This window comes from Anabrus simplex, chromosome 2, assembly GCF_040414725.1.
Source record: "Anabrus simplex isolate iqAnaSimp1 chromosome 2, ASM4041472v1, whole genome shotgun sequence".
Classification (NCBI taxonomy): Eukaryota; Metazoa; Arthropoda; class Insecta; order Orthoptera; family Tettigoniidae; genus Anabrus; species Anabrus simplex.
This window is the reverse complement of record NC_090266.1, coordinates 822,555,654-822,576,306: the sequence shown is the minus strand read 5'-3', so window position 1 is coordinate 822,576,306 and position 20,653 is coordinate 822,555,654.

Genomic DNA, 20,653 nt, shown 5'->3' with positions numbered 1-20,653 from the left:
TGGATCACATAAGAGAGATATCCATATTATTGTCGTGTAGAGAGTTTGTGGTAGCAAGTGGTTCAAGCCTTGCAGTGAGAGGAAGAATGTGGTTCAGGTTGTTGAAATTCTGTATTGTTGAAGAGATTGTATGCCGGGAATTTCATTGTAGGGAACACGAGGATTAATTTTGTGTAATTTAATGATATGGGAATACTGTCATTTCATAGTTAGGATCCAACGTGGAACCGTAGGACAGTGTTGATCAGAATATTTTAAGTGATGTTTTAAATTAAATCTCTTCGCATATTCTGTCTTGGTTAAGAATTGTATTTCACGCGAGTTGTCGGCGAGGCGAGGTTTTCATTTTATACAGTTCAAAATAACGTGTGTTATTTTTTATAGATAGCGAGGAGGGGTCTTCTTTCCAGGTAATAAGCCACCTGTTCTCGGCCAGCGAGTCAGTTCATTGTCAGAAGGAAATTGTAACTGAGAATTTGCCATTTGTAATAAATGTTTGGAATTAGATTTTATTATAAAAGAAGAGAGTCGTTTAGTAGAGAACTTGAGATTCATTATCGGGGCGACGGAAATGACAGGATGTTATGTTGTGAATAACCATTTTCAGGGGTTCAAAATTTGAGAATCCGTAGTGATGTTGCTTCGTATTGTTGAGGGTTGTCCAAAGTTGCGGTTATTTTATTTGAACGTCACGATAACTGCCAATCCATAGAGTTCGTGATGGATGATTGTGTTGTGTTGTAGTTGGTTTCCAAGGCACAAATGTAGATTCATGTGATATTAGGTCATGCTTGTGGAGCACATGGGATAAAGCAGTCCATCCACCCTAGAGTTGGGTGAGGTGCATTACGACACTGGAGTCTCATCGGCCTGAAACAATGTCTGAGGAGGTGCCGGAATTAGTCCATGGGATAACCGTAGGCTTTGTAAGAGATTTGACATGGGTTGTTTTATTTTGTGTTGTGTGTAAATTTATGCGGATTATAGGATTTAAGGTTAGGGTTATCCAAGCTAGTTTCTTAATAATTACTAATGTTGTAATGTAAACTTTTTGAGTGACGTCATGAAATAAATAAACAGTGCCGGTAGTTACGACAATGTGTTCCGCTTTCCAGCTGCGGTGAAGAAAACTATGAGCATAAACAATAGCAGTTCAAAATTTTCGTCAAAGGAATGTTTCTTGTAAATATGTCCAAGTAATAACGAAAATGTTATTAAAACAGTTAGGGTTAGAAGAATTTTTAAAATTAAGATTATGAGATTACTTCATTAATTAATTTATTAACTTCAGTGGAACCGTATTTTGAAAATTAGCTTAAAACCAAGTGACTAACTTGAAAATGTATTCTTGAAATCTTAGTTTTATTTGGTGGGAAATTTCAACTTATGTACGTAACGATTAAGGGGACATATCCAATGGCAAGGGACTTACTCCCACAAGTGTTGTGGGCGTTTGTTGTTGTTGTTATTTTTATTTGTATTTGTTGAGCATTGAATGTGCTGGAGATTTATTAACGTGGAAACCTTGGTCATCAACTACTGTAACTTAATTGTGTTCAGCCTTCATCTTAGAATTTTGGATCGTCATGGGGTCATCAATCTCAATGACTTCGATTAGGGCCATCTGCCAGTTTAGCATAATGTTTCTTGCGGTCATCATCCACAATGACTTTAACGTAAATAAAAAAGGTTGATGTCCATCCATGACATTGTCGCAGGTCACATCGATTCAATGAAGGGTCCATGCCGTACAACCACTCTGTGGCACATACCGATTTGACTGCCTTAATTATACCAAGAGTCCAGAGCTCCTGTTACGGGGGCTGGATCATCATGAATCATTATGGTGATACATGCAGTCTCACCTGGAATCCGATCTTAGGGATCTCCAGACTTTCTTTATTTTATTCTTAAATTAAGACTGTGGTTTCTAGTAAGGATGTCCCTCAGGCAACTGAGTTAAGGTCTCCAAAGCCAGCGTCTCTCCTCATCGTTGTTACTATAATTTTTTAAACGGACAAGACTGAGTTCATTGATTAAAGGTTGTGAAAGGTCACAAATTGTCATATTTCGTCTCCAATAGTAAAACAACATCCATTTCTTTTAACTCGAGTCAAATCATTGTAGACAATAGTTTAAATTACTGAAACCCGACTCTTAGCTAAGCAAGTGACGAAGAACCTATAGACGACCCAAGAGAAAGATCTCATGCCGATTTGCCGATGGGTGGACCTTAAAGGGTTCAGTAAATAACTAACTAAACCCATCGCACTACAGCCCTGAAGGGCCTTGGCCTACCAAGTGACCGTTACTTAGCCCGAAGGCCTGCAAATTACAAGGTGTCGTGTGGTCAGCACGACGAATCCTCCCGGCCATTGTTCATGGCTTTCTAGACCGGGGCTGCTATCTCACCGTCAGATAGCTCCTCAATTCTAATCACGTAGGCTGAGTGGACCTCGAACAGCCCTGAGATCCAGGTAAAAATCCCTGACATGGCCGGGGATCGAACCCGAGGCCTTGGGGTAAGGGGTATGCACGCTACCCCTACACCACGGAGCCGGCACGTAGCGTACATCTACTTACTTTATGTAAAACCGAATGACTCAGCAGAAATTTATTTTGAACAATACTAATACTCTGAATAAATTTTAAAACTGTAAAGCAAGATATCCAGCGTATAGTCTGTAATTTGTCTGTCCTGTGTGTAATCTACCTGGCTATATGGTCATTAGGCCAAAATCCAATTAATAAAAAAAATCTGAAGGAATCCCCAGTCATACATGCCTCGTCAAGAGCGAAGAGCAAGATATTCATAACTCTCACAGTTTGAGAGCGGTCGGATAATGGTCTCTGCGAGGATAGGTTAATTCCACAGACTATAACTGCAAGCATTGGCCTATTTGCAGCTACGATACAACGCGTATGGGATGAGAGAGATTCTCTAGCAACATTAGCACATATTCGTGACACTGTGGGCACTTATGGTATGCAACAAACCATTGCTAATTGTTTGCATTCAGCTTGCCCCTGCAGTAAGTATTCCATTGACCACATGTGTATGACTGGACCTGTGTAAAGAAAGATCACACACAGTGTCGTCTTTAGTGTTGAATAGCGATTTTGTCTTGCAACACTGATCGTCGCTGTCGTGTCTGAGGACGTACTAAGGAGATGGACCGAGGCAATCATATTGTCTAGAGGCCAATGCCAAGTATTATGGTCTTGGGAGCAATTGGCATTAATGTCAATCGGAATTAGTGATTGTTGGGGGCAAAATGACTGCTTGACAGAATGTTGACTCTTACTAAATCCATTGTATGTCCTTCCATTGGCTAATATTGCAAATGGGATGGTTCAGCTGGAAAATGGTCGTGCTTACATTTCGCGCAACCTTCTGAAGCTATCCACGACATGGGAAGTTTACAATCACCCACCACGTTCCCATACCTAAGCTGTATGGACAGTGTATGGCACATTATACCTATGTACACAACTGAGCGAATCTCCTCAACCACTTCTAACCTGCCCATCGTTATGAAACAAGTATGGACCCTAATTACCTTGAAAATTATGCGGGACCATATTGACCCCTTGCACCAAGGAATTCGGCAATGCAATTCAACTCGACATGGTAACAACCTCTTACTTTTCCTTAAGTGTGAACACATAGAAACTGGAAACTGTTTTCTCAGCAACACTGAACAATGTCCATCCTACATGCTAAATTGCAACTCAACAGCGCCACATCCACACGGTATTGAAATTGTCATTTTGAGTAGAGTAGGTACGTTGCAAAATGATACGGCTACCAATGTTCTTGATGTAGTGATACAATGAAGTACTTATTGTTATATATCAACAGAAATACAGATCATGTATAAACCAAGATGATTTAGCTGATCATTTTTAATTAGCGAATGTTAAAGTGTGATGATAACGATCATAATCGGTTAAGCTGTTTCATTTTAGTGAGTGCAGGAATACCTGGGGTGGCGAAGTCGCGACCACTCTCCTTCTCTATACTCAGACGTGTCCGCCTCTATAGTGTAACGATTAGTGTTATTACCTGCCGTCCTCGAGGGCCCGGGTTCGATTCCCGGAACTGCCAGAAATTTAAGAATGGCAGGAGTGCGGAGGGTGGTTGAAATGGTACATGCAGCTCGCCTCCATTGGGGATGTGGCTGAAAAGAGCTGCAACACCTCAGGATGAAGACGCGAGTTTACTTATCACGTGAAACTCGTTCAGAATATCAAAGGTAGTCCAGTGATTTACCTTGTGTCAGTGAAGTTGCAGTTACGAAGGTTATAAGGTGATGCGGTTATTAATCGGAAGTTCCTGCTGCCCAATTTCGAGGAAAGGCAAATTCTAGCCTTCAAAAGGAGGAACCTGTCTTCTTGGGAAGTAATAAGACGAAATAACAGATCACTGTGTGCAGTAAACACTCGGCGAACCAAGATAATAATTATAGTAACAAGACGGCACTTAAAAGATCACGAAAACTGCCATCCAAACAAGAGAGAAATATGGTTTGGAAACTTAGAGGATTATTTGAATAAGACTCACGTGATCCCATCAACCACCACGCAATCAAGGAAGAATGAGTACTTGTGATATTCATTGTCGGTGTTGACTATGCTACAGCCATGGCATTAATCCTTACAAAAGAAGAGTGTGTTGTCATAAAGAGACAGCAAGGACGACACACTCTGGTGGTCTTGAGTGGATGCAGGTACCAAGAAACGACATATCTTGCTTTTCCTACAGGCCATATAAATATCACAAACCAACTGCTTGAAGAGCAAGTTCTTCCAGTTGTAGAGTGGTCTGAAATCCAAACATTGATATTCATGTAATACAATACGACCATCCAAATTACCAGACCCACAGTGGAATGGTTTCATCGTGAAGCAGTTCAGGAAAAGGAATGGTTCGATAGTTTCCCCAGTCTTAACGCTTTCGTCAAACTAAGGAGAAAACTGAGTAATAAGTCAGGAATAGGAAGCTGTATGACATTATCCAGGAAGGGATTATTTTCCTCCTATAATACACATGATAGAAGTCTGTCTTGTGATTCAGCAACACTCTTTGCTGATACCAGTCCTGAACGTAGGCGTCCTTAGCTAGATGAAGTGATTTTGACTAAGTATTCTGAGCCGGAATTTACACGCAGTCAGACTGCCAAATATTCTTCCACTCTTGCCGAGCTGGTGGTTCAGATGATAGAGAGCTGGTTTTCTGAGCACAAGTTCTTGATTTCGATCTCAGCTCAATGTAATGATATAATTGAAGGTGCTCAAATACGTACATTAGCCTCGTGTAGCTAGATCACAGGAACGTAAAAGAACTCTTACACCTTGACATCTCCGAAAACAGTAAAACTAGTTAATGGGACGTAAAACCAATACTATTATTATTATTATTATTATTATTATTATTATTATTATTATTATTATTATTATTATTATTATTATTATTATTTGTATCAATTTAGGAAGGCTCGGCTTGTGCCGGTAACATAATGGGCTGACTCGGCCTAAGCAAGGAGTCACCCTCTTGATTATGAAACTACAGGTACATATATCTTATGTACAAATATTTACAACAGAAATAATTACAACATATACATTTATAAAAAAAAATACAAACAACTTCAGACTTCTTATGTCCCCGTTTTATTATTATTATTATTATTACTTTTATTATTATTATTATTATTATTATTATTATTATTATTATTATTATTATTTCGGGGATATCCGTGCTCATCAGATGTAAGGAAGCGAGTGGGTTGAATGGCTGGACAGTGCACAAATTAGAATACACGTTACCCTAATAAGATTTGAGAAATTGTTTTTCTTTCCTTTCACATTAATTTGAATGTAATTTTGACAATAAACAACAGCCAACGAAAGAGCATAGTTGCCCAACAAAATGATAGCATAAATACTGCTGGAGCTCGTTAGCTCTCAATAATTGAAAAAGAGCTCGTAAGCTCTGAAGCAGGTACAAATAGTGAGCGTAAAGCTTCAAACAAATACAATAATCAGGGAAGGCGTTCCTATTTTAACTCTAACATACTAGGGGAACATATTAGCTCTTTACCGGTACAATCAGCAGAGTACAAATTCATATTTACAAACAAGTTAACCACCATTTAAAAGGAATGCTTGGTGGAAAAAGAGTTCCAGTCTTTTGGTACACTGTTAATTGAAGTGTCACCACCCGATGACACATACCACCAAGTATGCCCCTATTGGGCAATTTAATTTCACCTTGGAAAATATGATATTGACACAGATTGTGTAATATCAAGGTTACCCTCAACAGACAAGTACGTGCAGATGCATATGACCCATACTACACGGCCACGAAACATAAGAAAGGATAACGTTTAATAAAGGCCGGAATCCAAAAATTGAATGGAGGCGGAAAACAAGCACTCAGAAATATTACAAGGAAGGAAAACCTAAGCGGGTTTAAGGCCCAAAGAAAGAAGGGCTAATCCCACGCTACCGGGTGACTAAAAGGAAAAGGCCGAGGATAAATTATAAATTTAGAAGGTAAGAAATTTTAGTCACCCAATTCGTATAGAAGGGCAGGATTCAGAGGGTAACCTCTCGTGCTCCCTTACATTTGATAGACTTCCTAGTAGGTAAAACATTTTAAGTCCGAATACCGTGCATGAAGTCCTTCATTACTAGAAAATGAAAGGCCTAAGTATTCAATTCTAAATGAAACACCGCTTAAGTCTTCCCCGTACTTTACACGACGGAACAGTCATTTGTTTAAATTTATTCTGCCATGTCTTGTTAGTTTGAACCTCCTTCAGGCCATGGCCCCCGCCTCCTTAGCTCCGAGGGAGGCTCTCTCAATCCCCCTTCACGATGTACACACTACCGCACTAGCCAGATAAGACCCGGATCCCAAGAATCTCTCCTCTTTAAAGGAAGAATGAGAAGAGGCGTCGGATATATTATTGACAACTTTGGAAACACAAAATATAACATGAGCATAGCGATAGGTTTACCAACTTCAACATTGAAACCTACTCACTAATTCCTTTTTGGCTTTACCCTCCAGAGTTGATTCCAAAACATACGTTAGAGCCATCTATCTAACGATCGAAGGTAAACTTTACAATATTTCAAAAGTTCCTAGCTGCTATCAGAGATGGCCGTAGTAGAGAAGGAGCAGAAAACAAACAGGAAGGGAAGGTGCACCCTTGTAAAATTATTATTATTATTATTATTATTATTATTATTATTATTATTATTATTATTATTATTATTATTATTAATTTCACGCTTCCACCAGTCTAGAGTACCTGGTCATTGAAGAAAGTAGTGACTACGCCGCATGTCACTTATTATCAGATATTACACGGAATTCGGTTGTTCAACTGCGCCATGCCGTTGGTTCACTGTAATATGATAATGGCAACAGCTGCAATTCTGGTTTAACTACTCGGTGTTCTAGATTAATTTTCTTATCGTCCATTATTGATTGAAACATTAGTTATCGGAAGTGGGAAAGGGTGAGGCAAGTGAATCATAGGGGACATGAGAGTTCAGCCCATCTAATTTTGAGAACTGTAGGATTTTGGATCCTGTGCGATGTTACATGTTGTGAAATTGGCTTGTGAGATGCGTACGTTGAGTTATGAAATTATCCGCAGAGAAACTGCGAAGTTACTGGTGTTTCCTTATTTTCGTCGTTTTCTTCTAATATATTTTATTTATTACCTTATGGCAGATTTTAAAATAAGTATGATAGCATTTCGTTGACACTTTATATTAGGTCTCTCAGGGTGGCTTGGTAGCAGCATTCACTGTCCAGTCTCTACGATGGGAACGGGAGTCCAGAGGAATGTTGAAGTGAACTCACTTGCCCCACTGGGGTCTGAACTGAATTATAACGCTTGGGCGAATTATTAATTCCGTTCCCAATATCTTCTTTGTAATAATGGTCAGAAATATATTACATAATGAGGACAGACAAGAGAGTGACATGGTGTGAAAATGATTTACAGAATTCTTAGGAGGATATCAATAAAGACAGTCTATCCATGATAAAAGATGATATTAAACATACTATACCACTAACAACATTACTTTCCAGAATGAATCGATGCACTCCCTGACGTTAGAAGAAGCTTTCTCAGATCAAAAGTTGACAACCCATAAAATAAATTTTCTAAAGAAATCGGATAATTACACATAACCTGCTCCACCGTCCTTAAAGTGGAAACTATTTCAAACCTTCTCATATTTACATTCTTTCTGTAGAAGAGGTTCGCATTCGAGTTAGCTGAAGGAAATGGACTTGATTAGCATAAGAAGATGGCGGGAAAAGACTGGCGGCAAGCGTTTCTGCAAAGGCAAGCTATCTACAAGACACGGCAGTTCTTACAAGAGATAACAAGAACAACCTGTCGATTTATAACATGATCGCTTGAAAGAACTTCTTTGTTAACACCGAGTATTTATGTCGTTATATACAGTGTTATATCTTTTTAATTTTCGTTTTCTTTAACCTCAAAATAAGGTGGATTATTCTTATCAATAACCAGCAGTAAAATGAGACTCAATTGCCCCATCCTGGTAGACGCTTTTTTTCCCACTAATAGGGGCAAATGAGTCCATCCGCTTAATGTTGCTTATTTTTCTGCTAGTGGCTTAACGACGCACCGACACAGATATGTCTTACGGTGACGATGGGATAGGAAAGGCCTAGGAGTTGGAAGGAAGCGGCCGTGGCCTTAATTAAGGTACAGTCCTAGCATTAGCCTGGTGTGAAAATAGGAAAACACGGAGAACAATATTCAGGGCTGCCGACAGTGGGATTAGAACCCGCTGTCTTCCGGATGCAAGTTCACAGCCGCATGCCCCTAACCGCACGGCCAACTCGCCCGGTCTTGCTTACTTTAATATTTCAAGCATGCATATACAGGGTGCCCAAAAACACCGACAACACTCAGTATGTTGTGCGGGAAGCAAACAGATCCGTTTTCAAGAAGGAACCCGTATCCAGAAACGCACGGCTTTAACACTGTAGCGCATCGAATGTGAGATGGGTGTGCGTTCGGCATGTCGTCAATAAACCCAACATGAGTAGCAGATCAGGCTCATTACAAACGGAGTTCTAACTGCGCACCTCGTACATCACTGCAGAGCCTACATGGACGGTGCTGAGTCTCATGCACATGACCCAATACGTGCGGTTGTCTTTGAAGAATTTCAATCGCTCCGCAGACTCGAGCAATGAGGTCCTCCGCTGATGTTACAAGAGTGTCGTATACCATACTCTTCATACTACCGCTTCTCTTAGTCGTCTCTCGATGGCCGCGAACGTGAAATGATGTGGGGTGCGTCTGTTTGGAAAACGTTCCCCATACAATCTTGCAGCAGCTCTACCATTGCAATCCGCTTTGCCGTATGCAAGCACCATGTCGCTCATTTCCGCAGCTGTGAACTGGTACATGTTGCATTGCTGTTAACAATATTACTGCATTGGCAAACCACAGTACACAAGTAACGCAGTAGGATGCGCATCAAGGAGTGTGTGGAGGAAAGTAGCGCATGCGCAGGAATGGTATTAGGCTGATGTCGTCCATCCGCAGTACACAGATGGCTAAAGAATTGCATACCTTCCGTATTAAGACACCAAACCGGAACAAATTGTCACAACCGTTCTCAGATTTCGACGCTCTCCAGCGCCCAAACTGTGCATTTCCGGACAGGGGTTCCTTCTTGAAAACCGATCAGTCCGCCATCCCGCACAACATACTAAGCCGTGTCGGTGTTTTTTGGGGACACCTCGAATTTATTTACTTCTTTGATTGTTGCTTGTAATTAAGAAGGTCTTAAGTTACGTTTGCTGTATTTATTATTAACCTCAAATATTTTTTCTCGTTAGTACGATTTATTTTGCCTTAAGGCGACTTACTTGCCCATCTCGTTCGTGCGAGGAAGGTAATACTTCTAAATTAACTTCTCTAAGGGAGGTAAGAAGATCAGATCCATATCCGGTGAGACTTGATGTTTATAGTGCAATATGTCTGCTGATATGGGACAGATCAAACTTGTTACTTTCACTGACCTGTCTCGGTGTGCTCCTCGGCTTTGACAATATTGAAGTAACTGAGGTATGAGCGATGCCCGAAAATACCATTCATAATGCAGCCAGTCCCTCTGCTGAATGATCCGTGAGTGTTGCTCTCCATGGCTAAATGGTTAGCGTGCTGGTCTTTGGTCACAGGGTCGGGAATTTTAATCATCATTGGTTAATTTCTCTGGCACGGGGGCTGGGTGTATGTGTCGTCTTCATCATCATTTCATCCTCATCACGACGCGCAGGTCGCCTACGGGAGTCAAATCAAAAGACCTGCACCTGGCGAGCTGAACATGTCCTCGGACACTCCCGGCACTAAAAGCCATACGCCATTTCATTTGTGAGTGCTGCTCATGTCACCTGTTGGTGTGTGAATTTCAGTGACCTTGGCTCCTTCCTGGGCGATGAGAAAAGCAACCAGTAGCGGCGATTGGAAATGATAAGTGTGTGTGTGGGAGGGGGGGGATGTCAACATTGAAAAATATGCTACAATATTTTTAATGCTCTCTGAGTGAATTTCAACAGAAAGGTAAAGGTTGGCAGTCTACTAACGTAAGTGCAGTAACAATAGCTTTTTTTAGATTTTGATTCAATACTACACAATAAAACATTCATCAAAAAACAATAATTATACATGTATGAAATTAACTAGAAGTATAGCGTAATTATACAACTAAAGATCATTAAGTATTTGACTACACAGTAACAAAGTAACAGACACATGGACTGTGTGAGACTGCCAGACTGATGAATACGCGCCGCAAACGGGTGAATCAAACCTCATTATCCATGCCCTTGTCAAAAATATGCCCCTGCCACCTTTACTCGTGCTACACGCAGTTGCACGAGTCTCCACTACTTGCTGCGGTGTTGTACGAGTCGGTTAGTCGCGACGAACGACATTTTGCGCGAATTTCCGCTAAGTATTTTCCTTAATATATAAGTGGTCGAATGAGTTCTTGGTTCAGGATACTTACAGGGGTTAGACAAGGCTGTAATCTTTCACCTTTGTTGTTCGTAGTTTACATGGATCATCTGCTTAAAGGTATAAAGTGGCAGGGAAGGATTCAGTTAGGTGGAAATGTAGTAAGCAGTTTGGCCTATGCTGACCACTTGGTCTTAACGGCAGATTGTGCCGAAAGCCTGCAGTCTAATATCTTGGAACTTGAAAAGAGGTGCAATGAGTATAGTATGAACATTAGCCTTCCGAAGACTAAACTGATGTCAGGTAGGTTATAAATCCAAGAGAACTGAATGTCAGATAGATGATTCAAAGCTGGAGAAGGTAGATAATTTCAAGTATGTAGGATGTGTGTTCTCCCAGGCTGGTAATATTGTAAGTCAGATTGAATCAAGGTGTAATAAAGCTAATGCAGTGAGCTCGCAGTTGCGATCAGCAGTGTTTTGTAAGTAGGATGTCAGCTCCCGGACGAAGCTATCTTTAGATCGGTCTGTTTTCAGACCAACTTTCCTCTACCGGAGCGAAAGCTGGGTGGTCTCAGGATATCTTATTCATAAGTTAGAAGTAACAGGCATGAAAGTAGCGAGAATGATCGCTGGTACAAACAGGTGGAAGCAATGGCAGGAGGGTACTCGAAATGAGGAGATAAAGGCTAAGTTAGGAATGAACTCGATGCATGAAGCTGTACGCGTAAACCGACTTCGGTGGTGGGGTCATGTGAAGCGAATGGAGGAGGATAGGTTACCTAGGAGGATAATAGACTCTGTTATGGAGGGTAAGAGAAATAGAGGGAGACCAAGACGACGATGGTTAGACTCAGTTTCTAACGATATAAAGATAAGAGGTATATAAATAAATGAGGCCACAGCACTAGTTGCAAATAGAGGATTGTGGCAAAGTTTTAGTAAGTTCACAGAGGCTTGCAGACTGAACGCTGAAATACATAACGGTGTGTGATGACTGTGTATGTATGTATGTATGTATGTATGTATGTATGTATGTATGTATGTATGTATAAAGAAACAAAAGGAAATATTTAACTAATTTATGACAACAGGATATGTACAAATTGATTTTTAATAACTCCTATAATTCCTATCTTCAGGCGGTTAAAATGGAATCAAAATGTAATGTTCCCCCTCTACTTCACTCCTCATTTCCCTAGTACTTCTCTTGAGTGACTTGCGGAGGAAATGTGTAGCAACACACTGCACGTGGTATATTGTTGTTAACGTAGTTATTCTCGACAATGTGCTTCATTCGATTCATTCACTGCAATAATGCTCGTTACTCTATAAATAGAAACACATGTTATTCGTAACAGTTTATCAGCGAACAGCGCTTCTCCATTGCGAGCGTTCTTTGTACCTCCCACTTGAGGCTCAAACATGGCAGAGCACTTCACAGCTAGCATTTCACGTTAATTTAGTAGCAGTCAACTGGTCGGCTCCCCAGTGGAAGTAGTTCTGCAGCAATGAACTTACCCGATTGATGACGTGCTTTTCTCTTATACTGTATTTTGAAATCCAAGCAATTACATAGTTTACTTCTGTGGACTGGTCGGCCATTAACCCCGTAAGGTACATACCTAGGACTAAATTGCAGACTTCGCAGCTTGATTCTCATTTGTTACTTACAGATGACATCAACTGTTGACAAGATATCTACTCCATTCGCGTGGACAGACCTGGCTCGTAGTAACATTCCAATAGTCTAATTGTCAGCGGTGCACAGGAAAAATCTCACATTGAAAACATGCAATCATGTTTTTGGTTGTTTTCAATGGCTGTAATTTCTGCGGAGGTTTCATGTTGAGGATAGATATTCTACTGTCCTCTGCATGAAGAAATGTTTCATACGTCATTCCTTTATATCCCTCGTTTAGGTTTGTTTATTGTGTCCCCATAGGTTATCACATCTATCTGTGTTCAGGGCCATGTTTACACAATCTACCTGCGCTTCTGTCACGCAGGCTAATGCCCTTCTCCTTGCACTCTCACGAATGATCCTTAAGTCTTTGGCTTCTCCTTCCTCGTTCTTCTACCGAGATGATTCGAAGCTTCGTCTGTGGCTTTTCGGGTGCATAGCTCATTCCCGCAACATTGGTTTCCTAAATGATATTTTGTCCTTTATCTCGTCCTCCTTGACACCCACTTCTGCTAGGCCCTTGTGTAGGTACCTGTGTAAGCCACCCAGGTTGTTTTCCACCTTTCTCGTAGAAGGATTATCCTGTTGCCAAACCACTCTTCATTGTTGTGTCCTTAAAAGGTCAGTATAATTTTCCTTTTCGTCCTTGTAATATTTTTGATGGATTTATCGAGTTCCTGGTTCGATGTCAAGTATTGTGGTCCTTTGCCGGCATTTTTGAACGAAGATTTTTCGAAGGAACCTTTTACCGTTCTTACAAGGCCTGAGTCTGCAATCCTTGTCAGAGTTTCCGCTCCATAAATACATTCTTCTAACTATTATTATTATTATTATTATTATTATTATTATTATTATTATTATTATTATTATTATTATTATTATTATTATTACCATATGAGTTAGGCCTATGTTAGTCTATGTATTTACTGATGTTCCTTCCTTGTTGTAGCTGGTATTTTAAAAGTACGTGTTTCTATTAAGAAGCTTGGGATGTAGAGAACAATATCACATAGTTATAACCCGTATGACTACATCGTCTATCCTATTTTATTTGTAATTACCTGGGGGAAGGAAGGTAGTGGTGATTGTTTTTTTAAGAGGGAGTACTACTGAGCATTCGTTGTGTCTCAACACTCAACAAAGAAGTAAAAATGGGGTAGTCGAAGGCGTCGAACAAAGAGGGTATCGGCAAAAGACTGCGTAGGACCACGAAGGGCGTGAAAATGAATTACCTTTGGGGCCGGAAGAGAGCAAGAATTGGCCAAGGAATGTCGGATGGGGGAAGATGAAAGTGAGAAGTCTTTAAGTGAACACAATGGCAGACTCGGCTAGAGGCCACGTGGACGCAAACCCACGTTCCCAAGTTGAGAGTCCCTACGAGTCCCACTTTCAGTCACCTCGTACGACAGGGAAGGGATACCGTGGACGAATTCTACCTCCCCCACCTTCCGCGGGATGGGAGTAGGAGCCAGCACGGCATTTGAATGGAAAATTCACTTATGGGAATAACTGCGTTCTCAAGGCTAGAACACACCGCTCCATACCCTAGTCTTAAATTCGAGGCAGGACCAGGAATCGATCTCAGCTTAACAAGACAGATACGTACTTAACTAACTCCTAGACGGTGATGGCAGACACTTCATTTAGCTTTTTATTTGACCTCTGATGACTCTAATATATCGTGTGGTCTTGTGTTGCAGACCTCCATGTGCAGCATTAATCAGCGCGAGCGAAAAAGTAAAAATCGGTATGAATGAGAACAACTCCGCAGGTCGACACAATGTCGTGGGAGATGGAGATCGGTGGTCTTGTAGGCGACTTCCCACACCAACTGCTGTTCCGTAATATTTTAAACTGTGTTTTATATTTTCATTGTTATATAACAATGTTCCCGTCCACTAGACCGGAAGGATAGGGAAGTTGATGTTTGTTGTGGGTACATAAAAAGTCACTCCCAGTTAACTAAGTATTCTCCTGACACACCCCCACACAGACGTCTGGAAACACTGCATTTAGAACTAGCTGAGCTGCGATACTATAAAACACACCGTGCTGACTCGTGCTTGAGCCTAACTCTATGATCGTGCGAGTTCGAAGATCTCAGGTCATTGGAATCTGATTTAGAACACATATGGCTTCTGTGCAGTCGTTTGATGTTTAACTTGTTGAAATTGTTGTAGTTGTGAATTCATCTGAAAAATACAGATCACTATCTCAGTGTAAGGCTCTCTGTTAAGGCTGGTTGAATTGTCAAATAGCATTACCGATGTTACACGAGGGCGGCGCAATAATGATGCGTGCTAAGCAGGGTGAAGAGTGGGGTTCCTCACTGAGCCGAACGTTCTATTGCACCACAATTGACCCTACGAGGAAGATATTTCATGGCATCCAGATGTCATAAACCTGCACCACTCATATCTCAGCAACTTTCATGATATAACAGCCATGTATGAAACTGAGACTTGAGCAGAAGCTACATTTTTCCCTGAGCTGTGTCAGAAGATAGATGCATTACTAAAAAATACTAATAATAATATTTGTTTAACGTCCGTAATGCCCAGAAACTCAGCAGATGCGAAGATGTCGGAATATCCTTAACGTCCTTAGTTCTCCTAAAGCCAGCGCCTACGAGTTGTAGCATTTAAACAGCCTCCAACGCCTCTGACCTTGATTGGAATCGAATCCGTTGGAATCGAACGAATTATCGACTGTGCTACTGAAGTTGCCCACCTTGTATTTACTTTGAAGTATGATAATCTGTGTAAATGTGATGTCTGCACTAGTGTGTATTTATGATGAACTGGGACTAGAACTGAAAAAGTAAACAGTAAACGTACGCTCACTTCACCTGAAAAAATGTGGCTTTGATTAACACTCAGGGAGGAGAGATTAGAAACGAGACTCCTTTTCTTCTTCTGGAAAATCATATGGCCCTGGGGTTCATTTAGCCCACAACAGTAATAAGTAAGAAATGTATTAATGAGATTGCCGGGCTGAGCGGCTCAGATTGTTGATGCACTGGCCTTCTGACCCCAACTTGGCATGTTCGATCCTGGCTCAGTTCGGTGGTACATGGAGGTGCTCAAATACTTCAGGCTCCTTTCGGTAGATTTATTTGCACGTAAAAGAACTCATGTGGGACTAAATTCCGGCACCTCGGCGTCTTCGAAAACCGTCAAAAATAGTTTGTGGAACGTAAAAGATCAATTAAGAAATCCTGAGAACAAAGGCGGCAAATTAAAGAACTAACCATTTTATCCCAGTTAATTCTTGCGCTACGAACGCAGGAAGAGTTTATCTTCCACCCTTTAGGGGCCTCAAAGGCTCGTGACTGACAAGGGTTTTCCTTAATTTCAGGATTTGAAGGGAAGTGATAGTGGCCTGTTTGTGTAGCACCATCCCAGCATTCCCTGGATCCTGCAAAGGGAAACCAAGTATTACTACTTCTAGTATGTCTGAGAGTGAGAATTTCTCTACTCAGCTGACTACACACTGTATACAGTTTCAAACCAGTCTTAAAATCTAGGGGAGGAGGACATGATAGACGAGTAGTAACGTTACTAATTTATTACAAAATGATCTTGGTTCGAATCAAGCTACCGTACAAAACACCTAAGAGTCTTATTCCGACACTCACACACCTCGTTTAATGATCGCATGATTAAGTAGCTAATGTTCTATGAACCCGTGATTTATTCGGGTACGATCCCATAAATCAGAGCGGCCACCTTGACTAATTTTTTTCATAAGATTTTACCTCCTTACTCGAAGAAAATTAAATGTCATTGGGCACGTTTATCTATTATTGCTCCGCTTATATTCGTTATAATACATCCTTATAGACATTCTCTATCAGATAAGTTTGTTAAGGCACACATCTGTGCAACGGAAATGCTTCGTATATAAATAAGAAGCAGGAATAGCACCAAGATAAGTTTCATCTCCTATTACCACAGTATTGAACCCTTGAACCCACCGTTCTATCGTCGGTCGTCTGCCTTGGCTGCTTCGGTAGAACAATATTGATTCTTAGATTTTGGCGTCGTGTAGAATTCTTTTCAAGCACTTCACAGACCGATCGGCAGGGTTCAGAGGAGAGCATACCTATTTCAAATGAGGAGCAAAAGTGTGCTTATTCAAAATTTAATGAACGAAATCTCGATAATCCTATTTACTAAATAACCCCCCCAAAACAACCAATTATATGTGTCACAAAATATTATAACGCAGTCACATTGCATAACGTGAATGGTGAAAGTATCCTGAAATTATTTAAATCAGTGTCTTCCAAAGTGTGAAAATGTAACGTAAGATTTGTGAACAGCAAAACCAGAAAAGGAACAGAAAACCTGAAAATCGGGCAACATCGACCCAAACGATAACTGAGAGTTAACGCACACGATCCGTGGAAAATCTGACCTTCAACAAACGGAATTCCAGATTAACATTTAATAAAGTTTATCCACCAGTCGAATATCCTTTCGGGTACCGGGACACCTCCCCCCAAATCGAACTTTAATCGAACCAAATTAACTATCAGTTGCTCTGGATAGGTTGCGAAATAGTTTTTGACAGCATGGTTTTTATTACAAATTAACAACAATTATCACAATCTGAAATAAAATTCCACCATTTATTGTCATATCGTGACACCCTTAAGGTATAGATGAACCAAGATATTGAAATATGCATCACCCCAAACAGATGTTCAGAATGAACCAACAATACTTGAACCGAGGTGGTCTTACGTTACATCGTTCTGGAGGCACAAAACTGCGAAATGCAGGGAAACATTAATTCACTATGCGTTTAGAAGAAACGCCAAACACTGTAGTTAAGTAAAAGTGATAAAGCATTCGAAAAGTCTTCTTACTGAACCAATTTTCAGGTTATGAAACGCCAAACATTGAAGTTAAATAAAAGTGATAAATCACACGAAAAGTCTTATTACTAAACCAACTTTCAGGTTATGAAACAGTTACGTCATTATATTAGTTAACGTGCAATCCACAATATACGAATATAAAACACGACTTTCCAATTCTACATAACTACAACTACAATTACAAATCTGCCTACGTTCACTTGTCCCCTTAAACTAAAGTACAGGTGATCGGTAGACCAACGTCCCACCTAAGTAATGTAAATAACGTAAAATATAATATTGTAACAGCTGACGAATCAAAACTGCATTCATAGTGTAAATTCCTCAATACAAATAAGTTAACTGAGTGTCAACACACTGCACTATCGTAACATACCATACACCCGAACAATAAATCTCGAAGTAAAAGAAAAGCAATGTAAAATAGAAAATGAAAGCCCATCGAGCTTGAACGCACGCGGTTATGTAGTAGGGACCAGTCACCATTAGCCAGGTTTCCATGTGGGACAACCTATGACTTGGCTATGCACAAACGGCGTTCTGATCCTATCGTTGAGTCAACGCTACAGTGTCTACACAATTCCAACAACAATCATGTCCATGCGGCATCCCGAACCTATCGTTGAGCTAACACTATGGTATGTGCATACCTTAGTAAACATGTACATGAGGCATCCCAAACCTATCGTTGAACCAACGCTATGCTATCTACATATCACTAATACTGTCGAGTGAAATCGAAAATTTGAAACAATGTCCGGATATTTCAATCTAATTATCATTGAAATTCAGTCCGGCTCGGTGGGTAAATGTGTAGCCTGCTGGCCTTTGGTCACAGGGGTCCCGGGTTCGTTTTTCGGTAGGGTCGGGAATTTTAACCATTACCGATTAATTTCGCTGGCACAGGGGCTGGAAGTATGTGTCACGACGCCCAGGTCGCCTATGGAAGTCAAATCAAAAGACCTGCACCTGGCGAGCAGAACATGTCCTCAGATACTCCCGGCACTAAAAGCCATACGCCATTTCAATTCATTTTCATTGAAATTCAAACACGTGAAGTAAAATCCACCACAGAAATGTACTCGAATCGGGAATAATATTAACTATGTCCATTTCCTACGATAAAGTGTGAAATCGAAATTAAATAACGGCTTTGAATAGTTTAATCTATCACTCATTAAAATTTGAACACATGCAGTGAAGTTCGCTAAATAAAAGCAAACTCAAATCCCGTATGATATTACGTGGTATTACTGAAAACAATAATCAGAACCACCACTATGTTCGCGGCATAGCTTAGAATGTTAGGCCCCAAATAACCTGCAATGTCAGCACTCCAAATATGTGTCATTGTAAACTCTCCAGTGAAGTAAACTCTCAACAACATACCCAGGAAAATCTCTCATACTGATAAATTCATTCTCTCCCCGCAATGTTTACAATTCACGATGTTTTTCGCTTCGTAAAGATACAGAATAAAATTCAGTTTCCAATAACCATTGTCTACCTTCGCTTGTCCCCTTTAACTAAAGTACAGGTGATCGGTAGACCAACGTCTCACCTGAGTAATGTAAATAACGTAAAATATAATGTAATATAATATAATGTAGAACGTATTTTGTTCGTGAGATCAGCTATAACAAAATACATTTTGCCGGTATAAAATAGAATCGTTAACTTGACTTAACGGACGTTACCTACAGTCTTACGTAAAATAATAATCATGGAAGAACATCACGTGTACTTAAAATATGCGTTACAACGCACTCACATGTTTTTGACAACCCTTACATTATTCAATCACTCTGTTTTACATAATTCAGAATCGCTACAGGATGTCGTTCCTCTTATGCAGCCTGCCTCCGAAATATCACACATCAAGCTATACACACCGTCACAAATTTCCTCTCCATCAAACTACAGCTGCGTTTTCTCTTCGGCATCCTGCTTAGAACTTCCCACTCAGAAAATACAGGGCTTACTCTGCCTCATACTTCCCTCCTAATTATTATCATAAATATTTCATTCCTCATTTCGAACCATTTCTTCTTGCTTGATCAAATTTTAAGTACAAGCTATCCCATAACCAAACAACTTTATAATGATCTCAAAGTAGCTTCTCTAAATTTTCCCAGACTTCACGAGCAAAATAGCATGCCGTGATTCCATATCTCGAATATACGGTATCACAAAATTAAATTTCCAAATGCCAAAATTGTCTCACTTCACTGGATTTCGATATGAAACTGTAAACTTCGTTCAAACAATTGCTGAATTCAGTATTATTATCTCAATTTACTCCTAAGGTGATTATTCTTATTTAACCTTATTACACTTTCCCTTCTTATATTTATCATTATTGTACCTTTTACCGGCTCGAACATACTGTATTTAATTGATTTTCATTGTAATACTTAACTTCACTTGTTAAGTAATTTAACACAGTTTAAAGACTAGCGCGGCGACATGACCGAAAATCACACCTACAGTGTTCCCCGGAACTTTCCGCCGACACGACACAAACACACTTAGGCCTACACACTTACAACACACTTACTTCTATACACGCCACATATAAAACGCGGTGTCATGATATACTAACTAATTTAAAAGGACAAGTATTTACATGTTTAACTACAAAGATATAATATTGGAATCAGACAGACCTGTAATTGTGATGATTGATGCGGCGACATTTTGCCTGCATTTAGAAAGCCAGCAACCTCCGACTTAGCGCCTCATGATAATACATGGCATTCTTATGAATTACACTGACTATGCCCCTGTCTTGAGGCAACACAAATTAATTTTCTTGAGCCTGAACTAACATAATAACAGATTTTATTATGCACACAACACAAAAGGAACCACACCGCTCCGTTCTCGACCAGTCAACTGATGAAATCGTGGAAAGCCCCTACACTTTTTGCCAGGTATTTACCAAACGATAGTGACCGTGGGACAATGAAGCTATCTCTCATTAGAAACCAACTGTTCTCACTTACCGATTCCCAAAGTAACCATGTTAATAATAATTTCAAAGAGCATC